Below are 16342 nucleotides of genomic sequence, written 5' to 3'. Positions count from 1 at the left end.
AAACCACTGGGCAAATGAGTGTCGATCTGTGAAAGACTTGGATGGCCGACCCCTAGTGACACGATATGGTGGTGCATGGCCAAAAAACAGACAACGGGGCCCATGTCCCCAGGGCTCTCAAATATATGGGGCTCTGTGGGCGACAGACAGGGACAGGACAAACAGAGGCCTTGGCCTTTTCTTCGCCACCCGAAGGACCGAGGAGAGCCGTTAAAGGCTCCGCAGGACTGGACCTTCACTCCACCACCAGACTCATACTAACCTCCAAATGGGAGTGCAGCCTGTAGACACAGATTTTAGAGGACCCCTCCCTAAAGATACAGTTGGGCTATTGTTGGGACACTCCTCCTCTGCCCTGAAAGGTTTGCAGATTGTGCCCGGAGTAATTGATCCTGATTATTTAGGCACAGTAAAAGTGCTGGTAGCCTCCCCCCAGGGAGTCAGTCCCATTTCCCCCGGGAGACAGAATCGCTCAAACGCTGCTTCTGCCTAGCTTGCATAAGTGCTTTCCTGCTGAAAATAGGATTAGAACGGATAGGGGCTTGGGATCTACAGGTTCCCTATTTGCCTTTATCTCATTGGAACTGGGTGATTGTCCAACGTTAACATTGACTGTGGAGGGACGTTCATTCCTTGGCCTGTTGGATACTGGAGCGGATCGTAGTATTATCTCTGCTCATGACTGGCCACCTAGATGGCCTACACAAATATCATCTCAGGCCCTGCGTGGTTTAGGGTACGAAATAGCTCCTTTAATGAGCTCCAGAGAATTTATGTGGAGAGATACAGAAGGGAGATCAGGAAAGATTACTCCCTATGTTATAGACATTCCAGTGATGCTGTGGGGCAGAGATGTTTTGGTAGAGCTAGATATGAGACTGACAAATGATTACTCCTCACAAGTCCAGGATATGATGGCAAAAATGGACTACGTGCCTAGAAAGGGTCTGGGAATGAACTTACAAGGACGAGTTGACCCAGTACTGTCAAAACAAAAACATGACAGGACGGGTCTGGGTTTTTCCTAGGGGCCGTTGAGGGGGGAATACCCATTACGTTGAAAACAGAAGAGCCTTTATGGGTTCCTCAATGGCCTCTATCCTCTGAAAAATAAATTGCTGCTGCCAAATTGTTATTCGACCAATTACAATTGGGACACATTCAACCATCCAGGTCACCTTGGAATATGCCCATATTTGTTATAAAGAACAAGTCAGGAAAATGGCGATTATTACATGATTTAAGAGCTATTAATTCTCAAATGCAAATAATGGGTCCCATACAGAGAGGTTTACCATTACTCTCCAGCATTCCTGCTGATTGACCTATTATTATTATTGATATTAAAGATTGTTTTTTTCCATCCCTCTTGCCCCGCAAGATAGCGTGCGATTTGCATTTACTTTGCCATCTATGAAAAATGAGGAGCCTGATGAGCGCTATCAGTGGGTGGTCTTGCCTCAAGGTATGGCAAATAGCCCTACTATGTGTCAACTTTATGTAGGACAAGCCCTACAGCCTGTACATGACCAATTCCCAATATTAAGAATGATTCATTTTATGGATGATATCTTGCTTTCCGCTAAAGATCATGGCACCCTAGAAGCGGCTTATGCGAAAGTGGTTAAGGTGCTTAAAGACAATCAATTGTTCATAGCACATGAAAGGGTTCAAATGGACCAAATGGGGGATTATTCAGGAACTAAAATCACTCCTCATAGTATTTCCCCTCAAAAAATTGAATTATGAAAAGATCATTTAAAAACATTAAATGACTTTCAAAAATTACTAGGAAGCATAAATTGGATTCGACCCAAGATTAAAATCCCCAATGTAGATTTATAACCATTTTATGAGATCCTGAAAGGGGATTCTCAGCTTACTTCACCCTGTGTTTTAACCAAGGAAGCACGATTATCCTTGCGGAAAGTAGAAGAAAGATTAGAAAAGGCAATGCTAAGAAGGTACAAGGAAAAGGAGGATCTGCTTTTGTGTATACTAAGAACCTTTCGTCAGCCTACAGGAGTATTATGGCAACAAGGTACACTTCTTTGTATATATCCCCATATTTCTCCTAATAAGACCCTTGAATATTACCCTTCTGCTGTTGCACAGCTTGCTGTGTTAGGCGTTAAATCTTGTATTCAGCATTTTGGTATTTTACCCAAGAAAATTATTATACCATATACAACTGCTCAGATAGAAACATTGTGTGCCTTGATAGATGATTGGGCCATATTACGCTGTAGTTTTGATGGAGAGTTTGACAATCATTATCGTAAGGATCAGTTGCTACAATTTTTTACTGAATATCCAGCGATCTTTCCTAAGATCTCTGCCTCAGAGCCTTTGTCTGGAGTGTTAGATATTTATACAGATGGCTCCAAAACAGGTGTAGGTGCCTATATGATTGATTCTCAAGAACCAGTATTAATTCAGTACAGTCCAGGTACCCCCCAAATTACAGAATATAAAATTGTATTGGAAGTTTTCAAAAGATTTCATAATTCTTTTAATTTAATTTCTGACTCTGCTTATGTAGTTAATGCGGTGCACTCACTTGAAATTGCAGGGCCAATTCAGTCGACTAGTACTGTATGTCAAATTCTTTTAGAATTACAAATTTTGATTTGGGCCAGAAAAAATAAATTTTTTATACAACATATTCGAGCCCATACTAATTTGCCTGGTTCCATGACCAGTAATAACCACCTGGTGGATGCTAGTACTCGTAGAGAGTTTATTTTTCATGCCGCTCCGGTTGATCTCGCTAGAGAATTTCATCAAAAGTTTCATGTACCTGCCTTTACTCTTCAACAAAAATTTAAAATCTCTAGAGCTGCAGCTCATGATGTGGTGCTAAGTTCCCAGAATTGTGTTCAATTTTACCACCCACCTCATGTGGGGATTAACCCTCATGGTCTGATCCCAATAAAACTTTGGCAGATGGATGTCACACACATATCTCAATTTGGAAATTTAAAATATGCTCATGTTTCTGTTGATACATGTTCCTGTATTATACAAGCTACTCTGATGACTAGTGAGAAGGCTCGTAATGCCATTAGTCATTGCTTAGAGGCATGGGCAGCCTGGGGAAAGCCTGATAGTCTCAAGACAGACAATGGGCCTGCCTACACTGCAAAGTCTTTTCCGGCATTTTGCCAGACAATGCAGGTCAAACATACCACAGGATTGCCATACAATCCCCAAGGTCAAGGAATTGTGGAAAGGGTACATCGTACCTTAAAAGGGCTTATAAAAAAAACAAAAAAACAAAAAGAGGGAATTGCCAGTGGCCGAACACCAAAAGAACAACTTTCTTTAGCTCTTTTTACGCTAAATTTCTTAATTTTGGATGTGCATGGCCACTCTGCTGTGGATCACCATGCTGCTACTACACCTATAACTAATGCAGAAGTAAAGTGGAAGGATGTCTTAACTGATGAATGTCATGGCCCAGATCCCGTGATTTCGAGATCTAGGGGAGCTGTTTGTGTTTTTCTGAAGAATCAAGAAAATCCAATTTGGGTACCTGAGCGCTTGACTCGAAAATTGCTTTCTGCTCTTCCTGAAGATGAGACTACGAACCCTACTATTACTACTGGGAATGGTAATACAGGTTAATTCGCTCACCCTGTGGGCTATTGCCAGATCCTGGCCAGTACCCATGCCAGTTCATAGCAATTCTACTGTTTTGCCAACCTTTTTCTCTACCTCCTGTTTGCGTGATGTTCCCTGTATAGTGCCAAATAGAGAAATGCCCCAACGGTATGCTGCCACTAACGTTTCTCTGTTGCATACCTTATGTTTTACCATTAAGGACTCTTCCCTGCCCTGTGTTTGGTTGCATAGAGCCACATTAGCTAATTGGTTGAATCCTATGAGTGACAGTGCAATGAGCACCGGGATCATCCTGGCTGCTTTGAGTCAAATTACCCAGGGAGTCTCTTCACCCAGTGGGAACACGTCAGTTGATAGTTCTGCTGATCTGAAAATTACAACACTGATGGTGATGCATAATTGTAGCATTCCATCACGCCCAGGGCAAGTTAACTACACACAGGATAACTCTACCTGTCATACAGTCTTACCCGCTTGCCCCCTGCATCAAGAGTTTCCACCTGATTTTACTCCATGTCAGAGTCCATTCCATAGACCAAAACAATTCCTACCAGGATTTGAATTTTCCCCTCCTATTGGCCATGTACAGTATGATTGGGGGGAGAATAAGACTGGAAAGCATAATCTCTGGCCTTGGTTTCAATGGGTACTGTCCAATGAGCAAGGGGCATATACATCCCTGACCCCTTTTGCTAGGTTGATGGGTGAGAAGTTCGTGCTGTATAATGTTTCAGCTACCAGAAAAAATGATACTAGGTTGACCAATATTCAATATAATAACCTCCAGGCAAATAATACTGCCACTAGTACTTCAGTATGTGTTAGATCACCCTTTTTCTTTCTGATAAGTACTAATGTAAGCAATGATGCTTTACATTGTAATAGCTCTGGTGTAATCTGCTATTTAGCTGAATGCTAAGGAGTGGGCGGGCATGTTTGCCTGGGGAGCTATTGTCCTCCTGGGATGCGGAGTATGCCTCTGGCTTATTGGCCATTTAAAAAGAGAACATGCCAGACACAAAGCGGTTGTTTACCAGGCTATGACTGACATTGACAATGGTGCTTCTCCCAATATATGGCTGGCCTCTTTGAAAGATTAAGAGTTCGCCCTAGATCATTTTTGTCACAGTCATGTGGGGTCATTGTATCCAGGGATGGGCAACTTTCCTCGAACTCGGACCAACCTAAGACACGGGGCCCGGTGGTGATAGGGTGACCCAACGACGGGTAAGTGAAAGTCATAGTCAGGAACGACCTAAGACAGGAGCAATGACAAGATTGACATGACATCCAGATCTAGACCAGTCATTTTATTAAACAAAAAAGGGGGAGATGTAGTGAGCGGCGCGGCGAAGTAAAGATGGCGCAGACAGCCAGCCCCATCTGGATGCAAACAACTTACCGCACATGCGCAGGCTTGTCCCCTCGTTAGGGCATCTGTATGATCCAGCGCCCTCCTGTGGTGAGCAACAGTACTGCACCTGGAGTCAGTCTGGCCGGGGCGGTACTATGCTAATGGGAGGTTCATGATGCGCCAATCTCTGGAGGACAAGTAGCTGGGATGACAGTGGGGTGATAGTGAGGTGACTTGTGCCCCACCAATCCTTGAAAGAATATTAACATACTGTTGTGTATATAAGGCGAGCGACTTTGCCGCTCGTGGTCACTGTGTCAACAATGAAGGTGTCCTGCAGTAAAGGCTGTTGAGAAGAATCCAATCGTGTTGCGTCTTCCTTGCTGGCCGAGGTGGGCGCGACACTAAAGTTAAAGCACATTCAGATAAACCATCTAAACAGTCCCATATCCCATAAAGTAATAGAGGTAGTCATTAAAATCCCCCATTACCCCCCAAAAAATCCCATGGCCAGATAAGTTTAGTGCAGAAATCTGTGAGACCTTCAAAGAAGACCTAATAGAAATACCTATCAAACTCTTCCTCAAAATAGAAACAGAAGGAACACTACACCAATTCATTCTATGAAGTCACAATTATGCTTGTATCTAAACCACACAAAGAACCAAAATAGGAAGTGAATTTCAGACCTATTTTCATTACAAATATTGATGAAAATTAATCAATAAAATTCATACAAACAGAATCCAAGAACACATAAAAATGAGCATCAATTATGATCAAGTAGGCTTCATCCTAGTGAAGTAGGGATGGTTTGATATACGGAAATCCATCATCACAACATGGGCATGAGGGAAAATTTCCTGTAGAGAACACCAATGACTTTTGCTCTAAGATCAAGTGTCAACATATGCGATCTCATAAAATTGCAAAACTTCTTTATGGCAAATGATGCTGTCAATCATACAAAATGGCAACTAACTGATTTGTAAAAGATCTTCACCAACCCGATATCCGATAAATGTCTAATATCCAATATATGCAAAGAAGTAAATAATTACACTACCCTAGAGTCAAATAACCCAATTAAAATGGGGACAGACCTAAACAAAGAATTGTCAACTGAGGAATATTGAATGATTTTGCAGCACCTTAACAAAATTTCAACACCCTTAGTCATTAGGAAAATGCAAACCAAAACCACACTGCTATTACACTTCACACCAGTCAGAATGACTAAAATCTCAGGTTACAGCAGAAGAAAGTGAGGATGTGAAAAAAGAGGAACACTTCTCAAGTTTGGTTTGGGGGATTGCAAGCTGTTACAACCACTCTGGAATACATTCCAGTGATTCCTCAGAAAATTGGACATAGTATGTTCTGAGGACCCAGCTATACCACTCCTGGGCATATACACCAAATGATGCTCCAACATATAACAAGAAAATATGCTCCACTATTTTCATAGCAGCCTTATTTCAATAGCTATGAGCTGGAAAGAAACCAGATGTTTTTCCACAGAGGATTGGACACAGAAAATATGGTACGTTTACACAATGGAGCTATTACAACTATTGCTACATTAAATTCTCAGCAAATGGTTGGAACTAGGTAATATTCTGAGTGAGCTAAACATATCACAAAAAAGCACACTAATATGCAATCACTGATGTGTGGATAAATGCCCAAAATTTTGGAATACCCAAGGTACAATGTACATTCCATATGGAGCTCAAGAAGAAGGTAAGCCAAAATGTGAATACTTAAGTCCTTCTTTAGAAGAGGAAACAATACTCACAGGATGAACTACAACCACATAAAATGGTGGAGCAGGGACTGAAGAAAAGACCATTTAGAAACTGTTGACCTTGGGATCCATACGATAGGCAGCCACCATGCCCAGAGAGTATTGTGGATGTCAAGAAGTGAATGCTGAAACCTACTTGATATTGCTGTCTCCAGAGGGGCTCTCCCAGAGCCTGACAAATACACAGATAGAGGCTAGCAGACAACCATTGGATTCAGAATGGAGTCCCCAAAAGAAGAGTTATAAAAAGGACAGAAGGAGCTACAGGATTTTGAAACCCCATAGGAAGAACAGCAATATTAATCAACCCAACTCCCCAGAGCTCCCAAGGACTAAAGAACCAACCAAAGAGTACACATGGAGCAACCCATGTCTCCAGTCATATATCTAGAAGAGGATGGCCTTGTAAGGCATCAGTGGGAGGAGACATTCTTGGTTCTTTGAAGCCTTGATGTGTCCATGTAGGGAAATGTCAGGGTTGGGAGTCAGGTCAGAATAGGTGTGTTAGTGGGAAGCACCATCACAGAAGCAAGGGAAGGATATGTGATAATGGGTTTCTAGAGGGAAATCAGGGAAAGGGGATACCATTTGAAATGTCCCTAAGTCCTGAGTTGGCTATTGTCAATAGACTCTGAGACAGAGAGCCAATATCACATTCAAATGTTCAACAATCACTGACTTTATTTTATTTCCTCTATATTATTTTAAGGTGTGTTCTCTGCATTCTGTATAGAAGCAGATCAAATGAATAAAAATGATGTCCATATTACAAGAAATGTAAAGAAAGAAAAAATTCAATAAAAGCAAAGAAATAAATGAAATCGGGGGTTGGGGATTTAGCTCAGTGGTGGAGCGCTTGCCTAGCAAGAGCAAGGCCCTGGGCTCCGTCCCCAGCTCCGAAAAAAAAATACAGAAATAAATGAAATCATGAATATTTCAGGTAAATTAATGGAACCCGGAAAGGGATAACATGCTAAGTGAGGCAACTCAGACCCAGAAAAAAAAATAATGCAGGAATATATGTAAAAAGTAAAGGAATTAGAGTTGTGGTGGGGCATGATGGGCTCTGTAGGAGGTAGAAATAGGTATGGGACAGGGTAATAGCAACTGAAAACCATGGCTGCAGACAGGAAGAAAGAAATAAGAACAAACAGTACCGGTAGCATGGTTTGCCACTTCATCTACATGGAAACAGTCATGAAACTGGCTGAGACCTAAAAATATCTCTCTCCTGAACTTCTACTTTACATAGCCTTTGGTTCTTATTGGACACAATATCCTCGAGATTCATCATTTCATCCTTTCACACAACATTAAGGAAGACTTATACTCCAATTTCCTTATATGATCAAGCTAACATCAAAGCAAGCCTTTAGCCCCCTGAGACAAGGATCAAAAGTCCATCCTTAGCTGATTTGTGCAGCTTGCCCATTCCATGCAAATATGTTTATAGAACTAAACGTTGGTTGTAAAGTTTACATATCAAAAAAAATGAAACCCCAAAAAGGCAGAAAGAACAGAATATACACTTGGAGATGGTATGATTATCTGCTGTTCCAGCCCCCTGCATGATTCTGGCTTAAGTGATGCTGTTTCCAACGACTTACTGTTAGTTCTTTTTTTTTTTTTTTCGGAGCTGGGGACCGAACCCAGGGCCTTGCGCTTCCTAGGCAAGCGCTCTACCACTGAGCTAAATCCCCAGCCCCGACGACTTACTGTTAGAACAGCTTCACAGAGTGATGCTAAATTCCGATAACCTTGGATCATCCAGCCTTTCAGAGTCTTCCAGTCAAGACTTCAATTAAGCCGTGCAATTTCTTAACACCTTATAACTGGATTAAAAATTAGGGAATGCAAAATATTTTGACTTACCATTTTTCCAATTTCCTTTTGCACCTAACACAGAAAATTTCCACTCCAATTATGCAGGAAGCAATTTTAACAAGACTGTTGTTCAAATCCCTTATTTTGGGGTAGATAGTTTTGGTGATTTTATAAATTATAGATGTGTTATTATTTTAAGGGCAATTTAAAAATAATTATGATCTTGTACAGGAAAGACACAAAATAGGGAGCTTAAAGGAGCACGAAAGATTACGTGTAATTCAGGCTTCATGCTGCTATGGCTCAGTCCTATGCTTTTGGTATTCACAATCTTCATATCCTTCCTGATCTAAGAATTTTATGGTAATTCCCAAAGCTCTTTTGCACCGGAACTGGGCAGTATCACTGGCAGTTAAAATAAGAGTGTTTCTTCGCATTCACACATTGCTCTTGGAGCATATTAATGATTCAACAACTATCAATCTAGGAAAGAACTTAAAATTGTACATAGGTATCAATGACTATCTTTCTTAGAAAGTATTTGAAAAAAATGTGGAGTTATGTTATGGATAGTTTTACTAGTGTCATTGATGTAGAAAACCTTGTAGAACAATTTTAAGTTAAGGACATACTCTTAACCAACCAGAGCTCCCAGGGACTAAGCCACTACCCAAAAACTATATGTGGACTGACCCTGGGCTCCAACTGCATAGGTAGCAAAGAATAGCTTACTAAGAGCACCAGTGGAAGAGTAAACACTTGGTTCAGCCAAGACTGAATCCCCACTGAAGGTGATTGTTGGGGGGGGGGAGTAATGGGGGGTAGAAGGGGAGGGGAACACCCATATAGAAGGGGAAGGGGAGGGGTGAGGGAGATGTTGTCCCGGAAACTGGGAAAGGGGATAACAATTGAAATGTAAATAAGAAATACCCAAGTTAATAAAGATGAAAAAAAAGTTTTTGAGGTCAGGGAACAATAACAATGACATCCTAAATACCCTTGGCTGATATGACACTTACAGAGTCTGGGGGTGATTAATTTCTTGTATTTAATTTTCTCTTAAGTTTCCTAATATGTTTTAATAAAAAATGCTGATGAGTACATACACATTCTGAGGATATAAAGCAGAAGTGACTGACTTTATATATGAAAGTTTAAATTTTGTTATTCTTTTAAGAATTTTCATAAAAATATTAAGAAAAAAATGGCTGGCAAAATTTATCTAGCTTGCTAACATTTTGTTAATTATGAAAAGTTGCTTAGTTATGCATGCATGTAGATTATTTGGAATTATTTGTTTTTTCTACCTGTACTACATAATGCTTTATTCATGTTAAACATATTAGAGAACATACTCTTTTTGCATAATCATTATTAGATTAAAAATTAGATGTATTCACATTGTAATTTCAATACTACTGAAAGATTTTGTTGGCATGTATAAATTGTGTTTGATGGGCTAGGTGACATGGAAATAAAGTTATTGAGTTTGCTCCCTTCACCACACATGTGTGAAGATGCACGTATATACATTGTATGAAGTTTTGCTCCATCTACTCAATGGGTGAATGTGTATGATCTATCTATGTATGTATGTGTGTAAAGGAAGATTTCAAATTATCACTATTTGCAGATGATATGATAGTATAGTTAAGTGATCCCAAAAGTTCCACCAGAGAACTACTAAAACTGATAAACACCTTCAGCAAAGTGGCTGGGTATAAAATTAACTCAAATAAATCAGTAGCCTTCCTCTGCACAAAAGAGAAACAAGCGGAGAAAGAAATAAGGGAAATGACACCCTTCGAAAGAGTCCCAAGTAATATAAAATAACTCGGTGTGACTTTAATCTAGCAAGTCAAAGATCTGTATTATAAGAACTTCACGCCTCTGAAGAAAGAAATTGAAGAAGATCTCAGAAGATGGAAAGATCTACCATGCTCATTGATTGGCAGTATTATTACACTAAAAATGGCCATTTTACCATAAGCAATCTACAGATTCAAAGGATGCACATCAAAATACCAATCCAATTTTTCAGAGAGTTAGACAGAAACATTTGCAAATTCATCTGGATTAATGAAAAACCAAGGATAGGTAAAACTATCCTCAAAATTAAATGGACTTCCAGGGGAATCACTATCTCTGAACTAAAACAGTATTACAGAGCAATAGTGACAAAAACTGTATGGTATTGGTATAAGGACAGGCAGATAGACCAGTCGAATAGAATTGAAGACCCAGAAATGAACCCACATACCTATGGTCACTTGATTTTTGAAAAAGATGCCAAAACAATCCAATGGAAAAAAGGATAGAATTTTCAGCAAATGTTGCTGGTTCAACTAGTGGTCAGCATGTAGAAGAATGCAGATCGATCCATGCTTGTCACACTGTACAAAGCTTAAGTCCAAGTGGATCAAGGACCTCCACATCAAACCAGATACACTCAAACTAATACAAGAAAAAGTGGTGAAGAGTCTCGAACACATGGGCACTGGAGGAAATTTCCTGAACAAAACACCAATGACTTTTGCTCTAAGATCAAGAATCAACAAATGGGATCTCATAAAACTACAAAGCTTTTGTAAGGCAAAGGACACTGTTGTTAGGACAAAATGACAACCAACAGATTGGGAAAAGATCTTTACCAAGAGAGATTATATCCAAAATATACAAAGAAGTCACAAAGTTAGAGTACAGGGAAACAAATAACCCAATTAAAAATGGGGTTCAGAGCTAAACAAAGAATTCACAGCCGAGGAATATTGTATGCCTAAGAAACACCTAAGGAAATGTTCAACACCTTTAGTCATAATGGAAATGCAAATCAAAAATACCCTGAGGTTCAACCTCATACCAGTCATAATGGCTAAAATCAAAAACTCTGGTGACAGCAGATGCTGACGAGGATGTGAAGAAAGAGGAACACTCCTCCATTATTGGTGGGATTGCAGACTCGAAATCAGTCTGGAGGTTCCTCAGAAAATTGGACATTGAACTACCTGAGGACCCAGCTATACCTCTCTTGGGCATATATCCAAAAGTTGCTCCAACATATAAAAAAGACACGTGCTCCACTATTTTCATAGTAGCCTTATTTATAATAGCCAGAAGCTGGAAAGAACCCAAATGCCCTTCAACAGAGGAATGGATACAGAAAATGTGCTACATCTACACAATGGAATACTAATCTACTATCAAAAACAATGACTTTATGAAATTCATAGGCAAATGGATGGAAATGGAAAATATCATCCTGAGTGAGGTAACCCAATCACAGAAAAACACAAATGGTATGCAGTCATTGATAAGTGGCTATGAGCCCAAATGCGAGTATTACCCTAGATGCATAGAACATATGAAACTCAAGAAGGTTGACCAAAATGCAAATGCTTCACTTCTTTAAAAGGGGAACCAGAATACCCTCGGGAGGGAATAGGAAGGCAAAGTTTAGAGCAGAGGCCCATTCATAGCCTGCCCCACATATGGCCCGTACATATACCGCCACCAAACTTGATAAGATGGATGAAGTAAAGAAGTGCAGGTTGACAAGAACCTCACGTAGATCTCTCCTGAGTGACCCAGCCAGAATAGGTCAAACACATAGGTGAATGGCAGCAACAAACCACGGAACTGAGAACGGGACCCCCGTTGAAGGAATCTTAGAAAGTATTGAAAGAGCTTGAAGGTGCTTGAGACCCCATATGAACAACAATGCCAAACAACCAGAGCTTCCAGGGACTATGTCACTACCCAAAGGCTATACATGGACTGACCCTGGGCTCCAACTCATAGATAGTAATGAATAGCCTAGTAAGGGCACCAGTGGAAGGGGAAGCCTTTGGTCCTTCCAAGGCTGTACCTCCAGTGAACAGTATTGTAGGGGGAGGGAATCAAGGGGAGAATGAGGGTGAGGGGAACATCCATATAGAAGGGGAGCAGGAAGGGTTAGGGGGATATTTGCTTGGAAACAGGGAAAGGTAACAACAATTGAAATGTAAATAAGAAATAACCAATTTAATAAAGATGGAGAAAAGTGACTTTCCGTCTCTTGTATATTTCAAAATCCTTAATACATTTTGTTTTTAAATATTCTCTTTATAATATGTCACAGGGAGCATCTTTTCTTTTGCATTCGGTCTTCTATTTATAGCACAATTACATATAGATCGATATTTCTTTCTGTAGGTTTAGTAAATTTTATTTTATGCTTGTAATGAGAATATTCTTTATGCATTTGTTGTAATATACTTCCATTTTTTTGAATGCCCACAATAAGATAATTGAATATATCTTTTTTGGTCTTTAAAATCATTCTCAATTTATTCATGTTAATTTTTAGTTCATCTAAATAGTTATAATATATGACTCTATAACGTCACACAATATGTGATATTACTATCTTTATGAAATGAAGGATCGTCCAGAATATGACAGGGCTTGCGAATAAACAGTGAGAAACTGGGGAAGTGACAATATTTTTGTAAAGTGGGGGTGAGTGAAGAATAGGAGAACTGAGATGCAGGCAGTGTAGGATGACTCAAATTCATGTGTCCATAACTGGCCACAGGGAGTTATGAATATTTCTTAAGGGATGGATTTTATGAGTCAAGTTTTTTGTCAAGGTTGGTGCTTTATATCATTATGAATTGGTTGTGAGTTTATTGTGCTGACATTTTGTATAATGAGAATTAAGATATAAATCTGATTGATAAATTACAAGCATGTAGAGTTTTGATTTCAATGGTTTGTTGGTAGTTGATACTATAACGTTTAGTGGACAGACACTGGGATTGTGATCAGAATCCACATCAAGAAAGTGATGACATTGGCATTCTCTGTATGAAACTTGTTTGGCAGCTACTGACTTGGGGTCTAGATTGATGGAGAGGTTGCTGCTGGGCTCAGTTTATAGCAGCTGGCAGAATGGAAAAGAGATTGGGAGCTTAGCAGGTAAGATGCTTTGCTGCTTGAGAATAAAATACCATGCTATTGCCATATGACTAGAAAATGCAGGATAGCAATCATTTGTGAGTATTTTTAATATTTACCACAACATATATGATTCAGCCTTTATGCTCAGTTTTTTGACATGACTCATTCTGTTGTTGTGTTCTTCCACTGAGGGATTCTTTTTTAATTACTAAGATTCTTTTTGAGAATTATTTTAGTTTGTTATTCTTTAGTATATCTTTTCTTTATTATACTTAGTTCTTGGATTTCTTTCACATTTCTTTCAAATTCTTTTGAGCTGTTGATGTTGAAAAGCTATTGTTATCTTTGAATATATTCATATGCTATTTGAATTGGTTAAACAAAGCTGTAACTGATCTTTGGAATTCTTTCTCTAGGAAATCATGCATGTAAATAGAATTAGAAATAATTTCTGTGTGAGTACTAACTTTACAATGGAGAGACCTGTTTTTTGTGCATGAGTACATATGCCTTTCTTAGGTCCTAGAGTTTTCTATTAGATTCCACATCCTATTTTAAGTAAAGCATCAGGTTGTTTTCAAATATGGAGAGTGTGTCTTCTTTCCAATCTATTCTAGTCCATTTTTTGGTCTTTTATTTGTCTAAGTACTGTAGCTATTACTAGAGCACTATATATAATAAAGTTGGGGAAAGTGCACATACATTTCTTGTTCTTAATTTTATAAGAAATTCTGTTTGTCAACAACTAATATAACTGTGTCAATGGACTTTTTGTGTATACCCTCTAATACGTTGATACCTTGACATCCATTTCTGTACATGCAATTTTAATGAAGCTATGTGGAAATGTGCCAAGATTCTATTTCAGCATAGATTAAAATAAATATGTTCTTTCTGAATTTGCATGTTAGTTTTGTATTATATTGATTATGTATGGTAAAATAATATTGGCTTCCAAAGAATAAAAGCAATTGTTTATAATGATGTCATTAATGTGTTACTTGTTTTGATTTGCATGTGTTTTGTTAAGAATTTTTGCCTGTATACGTGTCAGAGTATTTGTCCTGAAGTTTCTTTTGTTTTTTGTTTTTTGTTTTTTTGTTTTTTGTTTTTTGTTGTTGTTGTTTGGGTTTTTTGTTTGTTTCTTTGTATTTTAACAGAGTCTTTAACATTTATGATTATCAAGATAATTCTGGCTGCAGGCAGTGAATTTGAAAGTATTCTGTCTCTTTCTGCCTTATGCAAAACAAAAGAGGATATCCTGTGAAGTCTTCCTGGAAATTATGATGGATTCATCATTGATTCTCTGTGCTTCTGAATTTTCTTTAAGGTGAATGTCTTAACAAACAAAGCCCACATTTTTTGTCAGGGATGCTGTTTACATTAGCCTTATTGGGTCATAATTTTAGTAGAAAATAAAACCTTAGAAGTCCATCTATTTCAAGATTATTCAGTATTTCAAAGTACAAATATCATAGTAGCTTCTAATGATGTTTTAAATTTCAGAGAATCCATTGTAATTACAGCTTTTGTCTTGAGACTCATTCATTTGAAGCTGTTGAATCATTCTTTTATTTCAAATATTTTCCTATTGTGTGTGTGTGTATGAGTGTGTGTGTGTGTTTGTGTGAGTGTATGTGTGTGTTAGTGTTTATATTTAATGTTTAGGAGGGGGATTGTGTCATGAGAATGTTGAAACATTATCTTCTGGTTCGCAATGCTACTGTACACATGACCAGACATTATCCAAGGACCAGAACAAACCGCATTTGTCTTGTTCTGCCTTCAATTTTTGTGTGTGCCTTTCCATGTATTATGTCCTTCTTTGAACAAGCTCTCTGGTGTGGATAGTCAAAATAATGATTATAGATTTAAAAGGTATAGGACCTGTGTGATGTTGACTTAGGCTAAGGCATTTTAAGAAATGAGAAGTTTCTAGGACAGTTAGAGGCAGGGGATGAACAAGCTAGAAAACCAAGCAATCTAGAGTCACTTAGAGTCAAAAACCTGGAGAAGTAAAAAATGTGTTACATACATAATAGAAGGATCAAAGAGAAGACCATCTAAGGTATGGGGACAAAATAGACATCATGATGGAAATGGAAGGAGTTCCTCATTAAAGGAGTAAAGTGGCAAACACAGAATCTCAATGTATTTTACTGTTCAGCAATGAATAATCACACACAGTGCTTATATTTATGTAATGCAATTATTTTCTTTTGGAGGACCTTTGATCTTTATACATGGCATATTTACTGTAATCCTGAGCTGTGAGTTCAGCTATACTTGTTTACTACATTTTAATGTATTTATTTATAATTGACAGAAACCTATACTGTGCCCCCCTTGAATTATCATATTTGAGATGATTTGTGTCATAATTTCCTATGATTTAATTTTATGATTTCTTTGAAGATGGGAGAACAAAGCCCAATAGAGTAAGGCTGCAAAAATATTTTGTAAATGACTATAAATTTATAATAAATAATATTTCTGTCCTTACATTTTCTCATTTATTTTGGAGACAGGATTTTATAAAGGCCAAGTGTTAGTCAAATGCAATGTTCTCCTATCATGTAGCTTTACTACAAAGGACTAAAATGTGTTGTACTTTCCTGAGAAGTTCTTTACCACTTGCTAAGTCTTTTTGACTTAGTCATATTTTGATTCTACATCTGCTAAATTAGTCTTTGATTTTTCTGAATCATGGACAGCATTCTATGTTTTCTCTATGGCACCCATATATCAGGTAATAATATAGCAGGAAAACATGTAGATAATGTTACACTCTGTTC

Source organism: Rattus norvegicus, chromosome 6 (genome assembly GCF_036323735.1).
Source record: "Rattus norvegicus strain BN/NHsdMcwi chromosome 6, GRCr8, whole genome shotgun sequence".
Taxonomy (NCBI): Eukaryota; Metazoa; Chordata; class Mammalia; order Rodentia; family Muridae; genus Rattus; species Rattus norvegicus.
Note: the sequence above shows the minus strand (reverse complement) of the source record.